This window comes from Talpa occidentalis, unplaced genomic scaffold (genome assembly GCF_014898055.3).
Source record: "Talpa occidentalis isolate TD23 unplaced genomic scaffold, MPIMG_talOcc4v2.1, whole genome shotgun sequence".
Taxonomy (NCBI): Eukaryota; Metazoa; Chordata; class Mammalia; order Eulipotyphla; family Talpidae; genus Talpa; species Talpa occidentalis.
Window position 1 is genome coordinate 66,146,824 of NW_026555331.1, and position 7,933 is coordinate 66,154,756.

The following is a 7,933-nucleotide window of genomic DNA, read 5'->3' on the forward strand; positions in this document are numbered from 1 at the left end:
GGATCTCTGCTGATTCAGACTTTTCCCCTCCTTAGGGTGGGATGCTTCCTCACACATTCAGTAAAAGGAAAAGGTGGACAGAAAGTAGAGGCGGCCACTGAACAGCAGGGCCTCTCTGGCGGGCAAGAGATTGTGTGAGCTGAAGCCAGAAATCCCCAGAGGGAGGAGTAAACAGGGGGAGCAGAAGGGAGGGGGGCTGCAAGACTTGAGCAGATAAGAATCTCCTCTTCTCCCTCCTTTTCCTTGTGGCTGCTGGGGCCCGCCCACCCTGTGCCTTTTAACTGACAGGGAGCCAATGCCAAACACTGGGCCAAGTCATCGTCGATGACATGTGAGTTGTGTGTGTTCCAAATTGGCCTTCCTGCCTTTCTGCAAGAAAAACAAATTTGAGTTGGACCCCAACAAACATGACAGGAAAAATAACAACCCTTGTGGCGGACTGATACTGAAAACGGCTGGTCTCTCCACACCCAAGCCCCTGCTGCGGACAGGAGCAGGTCCCCATCTCTGGTTCCAGGAGGAAGGGCTAGGAATTCTGAGCCTGGGATCCTCCATGGTATAGTGTGAGGCCCACCAGATTGTTTCTATATAGGGCGCTGTGAGAGTCCCTTTTTATATCATGCAGTGACTCCACCAGGCATAAACAATGTGGCTTCCAGTAAATTCTACAGAGAGGTAAGTACATGATATTAAATAACAGAGATAAAGTCACTCTCAACTGTGTCTGACTGTATAGTTCCTACTTTTATTCTTTGCTACATAAGAAAAGTGAGAATTTAGATTACATGCTGTTATTGGTCCCACTTCCCTAGAAAATATGGCAAAAGTTATTAATGAAAACTACTGGCATATCTAATAAAATGATAGCATGAACTATTAGTGTTATTGCTATTATTATTGTTTTGAATAATGCTTCATCAAATTCATAAGCCCTTTACAAGTCAGACTCTGTCCTGTCATTGCTATTTTCCACATGACATAACATGGTACATGTACAAAGGTAGTCACTTAACCAGTGAGTTAAACTACACTGAAAATAACTTCTTTCAGTCTTAAGGAAAAAAATATATATCCAAAAGAACTGAAAGCAGGGACTTAAATATTTGTACACCAAAGTCTATAGCAGCATTGTTAACAGTAAATAAATGAAAACCAAAAGGTGAAAATAACCCAAATGTCTGTGAATTTATGAATGGATAAATGAACTATATATGCACAATGTAATATTATTCTGCCCAAAATGGTTGAACCTTTATGGACATTAAGCTAAGGCCAGTCACAAAAAGACAATGACTGTATGATTCCCTTAAATGAAAACCTGGAGTATCAAATTCAGAGATAGAAAATAAAATGGTGTCCAGGGGTTGGGAGAGGAGGAATAGGGAGCTGTGTTTAATAGAGTCTCAATTTGCAAGATGAACTAGAGATGGATAGTGAATATGACTGTTCAACGGTGTAAATGTACTTAATATCACTAATGTGCACACTTAAAAATGGTTAAGATGGTAGGTTTTATGTTAAATATATATCACATTTTTCTCTTAAGAATCAATATTGAAATTAATAGATGGATTTTTAGTCCTGGCTGAGAGAGAGAAAACACTCCATCATGCTGGAGTTATTCCTAGTGTGTCCAAGCTCTTGGAATGTCCAATTAGCAAAAATGGCACGTTCACCACAGTATTGGCACACAACCTGAGTTTTAAAGTGAGCTATCCCCGGTGGCGCAGGGGTTAAAGACAGTGCTGTCAAGCTATCGCCAGCCACTGCAGCATGAATTCTATTCCCTGGATGGCCAACAAGTTGACCCACATGTTGCAGCAGACCTCTCCTGTCTCACCCACTGCTGAGGGGAGCACAAGAGACAGCAGTGTATTTCAGTACATCTGCCTGTTCTGCTCCCAGCTCTATCTCTTGTAAATCCTCTCACCCCCCACACCTCTGGCTTATACCCCAGCTCTTGTATGTATAAATAAATAAATAGATCTTAAAAAAAAATAAAGTGAGGCTAGGGCACAGTATGAGTCTTAGAGATCTACTTTTCTAAAGATTTAGAGTATTCCTAAAAAGTGGTTTCATAGGCTGAGAACACAGTGAGCCATTGACTAAAGGTTTGATGCCAAAAAATCCCCAAAACAAACAAACAAAAACAAAGAACAACAAGAACTTGCTTTGGCTATCTATATTACACTAAAACTTTTTCTGAAAAAATATTGTCCTTTCATTTCCTGAAAAATTGTTCTAAACGTAACTTCTTCCACAACATTAACTCCTATTAGGAGGCTGGTAAAACTTCAATTCCAAAAATTGAAACACATGAAAATGAAAATTATGGTGCCATCCCACTCATAACATTCTAGATCAAATATTAATGCAGTCATACCATAAATAAGGAAAAAAGATAATATTTTGCATTTAATTGCAATGACTGTCAAAACCCCAATGGCACTGTGTCTTGAGAAACTAAAATAGAGAGCTAAGGACTAGGGAAAATCAAAATCTTAAAAAAGCACAAGGTGAAAAATCGTGTTCTACCAGATACAAAGTCTTTTTATGAAGTCACAGTAATCAAGACAAGGAGGTGCTGGTACAAAGATAGACAAATATGACAGCATTGAGAGCTGAGTCCCGCACACATGCTACCTCTGACACAGGAGTGTACCACAGAGTGGGGAGGAAAGAGCCATGTCCCCCTGAATCTTTCCAGGGTGTGCAATATCCACAAGGGGAGAAATTTTATCAACCACATAGCATACCTTATATAAAACTATATTAAAAAGTAAAGATTTTAGATCAAAACATGATATGAAAAACAACAAAATTTCCAGAAGATAGAACAGGAAAATAGTTGTATGGAGTGTGGTAAGGAAATATGTCTTTAAATATACAAACCATAAAAGAAGAAAGTTTTTCCATATTGGATTACATTAAAATTTCTACTTATCAGAAGCCATTATGACAGTCTCATTATGTGTGTCTGTGTCTATACGTTCTCCTTTTAATAAGGACAACAGCCATATTTGAATTAGGAGCCCACTCTACCTCTAATACATCTTAACTAATAATATCTGCAATTAAATCCCAACAGGAGTACATTCTTGGCTTCTAAGAGCATTTTTGCATATGAATTTTAGGGGGGCACAATTCTACCCAGGGCACATCTATCTATCCCTTAATGTTTACACCAAAATAAGTTCCAGAAAGGTTAAAATTCTGAGTAAGAAAAGGGACTATAAAATACAAGAAGAGAACATGGGGTAATTATTTTTGAAAAATTACAGACTGGGACATTCTATTTTATTTTTTATTGAGTTATAAATGACATATAACATTGTATTAGTTGAGGTATATAGCATGACTCAATATTTTTATATGTTGCAAAATGTACTACATAATAATAAATCTAGTTGACACCCATCACCATGCAATTATAATTTTTTTCTTGATAAAACTTTGAAGATCTACTCTCTTAACAGTTTTTATATATGCAATACGGTATTATTGGCAATTATTCAAATGTGATAATTCAATTAAGTTTAATTATCACAAAAGTCAGAGCCATAAAAACAAACAAAAATGAATTAAAATGATTGTATTATTTTATAAACTCTGTATGGCAAAAACTCTATAAACAGAAAACAAATGATAATCAGAAAAATACATTTTATTAAATTTATATCATACAGAAAAGCATATTTTTTCCTCTAACTCAAAGAGAAAAAGAGCTGTCATTAAATTGGAAAATAAGCAAAGATACAAATAACAACAACAAAATCATCAGTAACATAGACTTATTTTTCTGTGATAAACCGTGCAGATAAATCCCAAATATTAAATTCTAAAAATGTTTTGAGCAAAGGACCCACAGACAGAACAATGACCAAAGGATCAAACCAAAGAAGACAATGGTTTTGCTGAGATAAAAACACTAAAAATAAAACTCAAAAGAAAAAAACTCTACTGTTGGATACATAGAAATATTATCCTATTTTTAACCTCCAGAAAATTATCTAAATTCTTTAAATGAGCTAGGATGTTTTAATACATGAAAGGTAGCTGACCCTGCCTACTTCACTGGACTTTTGTAGTTTTTGAAGTTCATTATATAAAGATCCAAGCTAATAAATATCACATAGTGATTTTGCAGTAAGTACTCATTTCCTTTCTATTATCTCTTTTCTTTTCCAATTTAGGGATAAACTTTTCTAGTTTAAACCCCAGTCACAGTCACATCATACCTTACGTTCCTCTCACCTGAGATTATGGTTACTCAATTTATGCATGATTTTTACATAAAAACTTGCTGTAGCTTTTTTCATATTGTGATGCATTTACATTACTGGTCCATAATGCTTAAAAATATAACTCATATACAAAGAACTCATAAAACTCTACAAAAATAAAACAATCCAATTAAAAAATAGGCAAAAGAACTTAACAGACACTTCTCCAAAGAAGATATTCAAATGAACTACAGGCACATGAAAAAGAATATGTGTATATATACATAATAAACTTATTATTAGAGAAATGCAAATCAAGACCACAATCAGATACCCTCTCTCACCTGTGAGAATCACCCATATGGAAAAGACCAGATACAACAAATGCTGGTGAGGAAGTGAAGAAAAGGGGACCCTCCTATACTGCAGATAGGAAATGCAACCTGGTCCAGCCTTTATGGAAAGCAGTACAGAGGTGTCTCAAACATTAAGAATGGATATACCATTCGACCCAGTCGTTCCACTCCAAGATATCTATCAAAAAATTCAAAAATACTAATTAGAAAAGAAACTTGCACTCCCATGTTTATCACAACTCTGTTCACTGTAGTGAAATTATGGAAACAACTGATGTGCCCTAGAACAGATGAGTGGATCAAGAAGATGCAGTGTGGAATATTATTCAGTGATCAAAAAGGATAAACCCATGCCATTTGTGGCAACATGGATGGAACTGGAAGGGATAATAAGTCAGAAGAAAAAAGATAATCTCTAGTAACTAAGCTAAGAGTCAGATTCCCATCTCAAGCTTAAAAACTAACCCTTGATAGCCAATTATAGAACTGAAGCACCAAAGTATGGGGGAGATGAGCAAGGGATAAGAACAAAGAGGGGAGGAAGCACAATGATCTATGGAGGTGAAATATAGGTGATTTGGCGGTGGGTATCCTACAGTGGTAAAACCTAATTGGGGTATCCCAATATTGCCTCATTTAAATAAAATAAAATTTTTAAAAAGCAAAAAAACAAAAAATTACTCTTAGCAGCACAGATGGATGATGGCAATAGAAAGGAAGGAGAGAACATTTGTGACTCTTTTGCAGTTAGTTGAACTCGCGCAGGGGAAGAGTAACACATGCCCAGCTGCCCATCAATAAACACTGTCTGTGCCAAGTGGTAGGGAAAGGGGAGATTACTGTGCACAATTGTGGAAGATGGAAAATCATTGAAAAGCTTCATGCTATCTTTTAATGGTCCAACTTTAATGCTACACATGTTTCTTGCCTTATTCCTTATAAAAGAAAAGTGTGCTGGGCCTCCCTGGTGGCGCAAGGGATTAAGCACCACACTATGAAGAAATCCACAGCCTCTGCAGCATGAGTTTGATCCCCGGCCGGCCAGTTGAATTCCCTTAACAATGTATTTCAGTCAGTCTGCCTGTTTGTTCCCCACTGTGTCTCTGTTTAATCCTCTCACCGCGCCCCCCGCCCTGCATCTCTGACCTATACCCCAGCTCTTGTATGTATAAATAAATAAATCTTTAAAAAAAGAAAAGAAAAGTGTGCTGATATGAAAAAGAATTCTATTCTGCAGAATGATTCTATGTAACTCATAATAAAGATTCCCATCTCAGAAAAGATTAAATAAGACAGATTGGATCAAGTAGAATCAAACGTATTAAAAATACACACTGAGAGGTTATGTGAGCAAATATTACTGAAACAGGGCCTCTCCGTACATGGAATTTCACTCTCCTTTCTCTTGATGACTGAATCCTTGAATAATTGAAGTGAATTCAGGCTGAATGGCTAATTCATTTAGAGCAACTAACTTGTAAGATCAACTAACTTGTAAACCTTTTTAGTTGATTAAAAGCAATGCTTATAATAATAATCAAATATTTAAATAAATTAATTTTTTTAAAGAATCAGTCACATAGCAATCAGTTGTGCTTTGCCAAAGTACATAAGATTTTGTATTTATGAATATAATAAATTGCTTCAAATCTGTACCATTTCTATCAAGTTTCTAGGCATTTCTCCAGAATTTCCAGCCTAAAAAAGCAAGTATTAGTGAGATTGTGGAGATACTGTAACCCTTGTGCATTGCTTATGAAAATTTAAAATGATGCAGTTGCTATGGAAAAGAGTATGGCAATTTCTGGAAAAAAAAACCTAAACTAAACCTGGAATTACCACATAATTCAGGGTATAGACCCAAAAGAATTGAAAGGAGGGACTCAAAGAGGAACCTATATAACCATGTTCACAGCAGCATTATTCAAAATAACCAGTGGCCATCAACAGATAAATGGATAAAAGGAAATAAACCAGTGGCCATCAATAGATAAATGGATAAATAAAATGTGGTATATGCTTCAGTAGAATATTATTCGGCCATAAAAAGGAAGGAGATTCTGTCATGTGCTACAACAAAGATGAACCTTGAAAACATTATCTTAAGTGACATAAGCCAGACACAAGAGGATAAATATTGTGTGATGTATGATGGAAGCATGACATATGATTATTTAATAGGCACAGAGTTTCAGTTTGGGGAGATAAACATTTCTGGAGATGGATGGTGGTAGTTGTTGCACAATTTGAACGCACTTAGTGTACTGAACTGTACATTTTAAAATGTAAAAAGAATTTGCTTTTTTCCCAGTTTTGTTGAAAAAAAAAGACATATGTCACTTTATAAGTTTAAGGTGTATAGCATGATGGTTTGATTTAAATATACTGTGAAATAATTAAAATAGGTTTAGTTAACATTCATTTCATATTGATTTAATAAGAAGAAAAGAGTTTTTTCTCATTGTGTGATGAGAAATTCTTAGTAGGTACTCTCTTAATGATAACATTTATGTCAATAAAATAAAAACAAAAATTTTAAAAGAAGAACCAGTCTAAAGTGATTTTAATAATGCTGTCCTAATGAAGTTAGCATATGATTAAGAGTTGATATATATGAATCCCTAGGAACCAAGGATTAACTAATTACTATAGTTAGTACAAACAAAACATTAGCCAATACATCACAATCATTACAATTATTATTATCTCCTACCAGCATGTTTTATCCCACAGTTTTTCCATTCGAAATACGAAATGTCCCTGGTGTAATAAAAAGTGAGCTCAGTAGATGGCTCTCTGGCATTTTTACCTATTTCAAGGGAAACTTGATTGCCCTGTTAGAGGACTTACTCTGGGGTTTTGCAAACCCTTGCGATCTTGAACTAAATAGACCTGAACCAGAACAAACTCGTATCCACTTTTCCTCTCCCCCATACCTGGAGCCATGTCAACAAGTTCTTGGGATCATTTATAATAACTTATTTTAAAAGATTACAGAAAGTGTGAATTAAAATAAATTATTTTCAGTCTATAAAACATTTATTCAGTCCCTACAGATAAATGTTTTCAAGCCATTCCATTTTTTTAATCTCAGGAATAATTCTGTCACAGAAGCGTTATCTCTCCCTTATTTTAAGGAAACCAAGCCTCAAAGCAGGTAAGCACTTTGTGTTCCCCCCAAAATAGAGAATACCCAATCCCCCTAACTCATGGGTCTACTATCAGCAATATGTACTTCAAAATTAGAAATAAATCTATTGTTTACATCAAAGTTAAAAGGAAATAGAGACAATGACTTGACAAACCAAAATTGAAGTGTCTTGTAAGATGAAATTTGAGGCCTTACACTTTGAT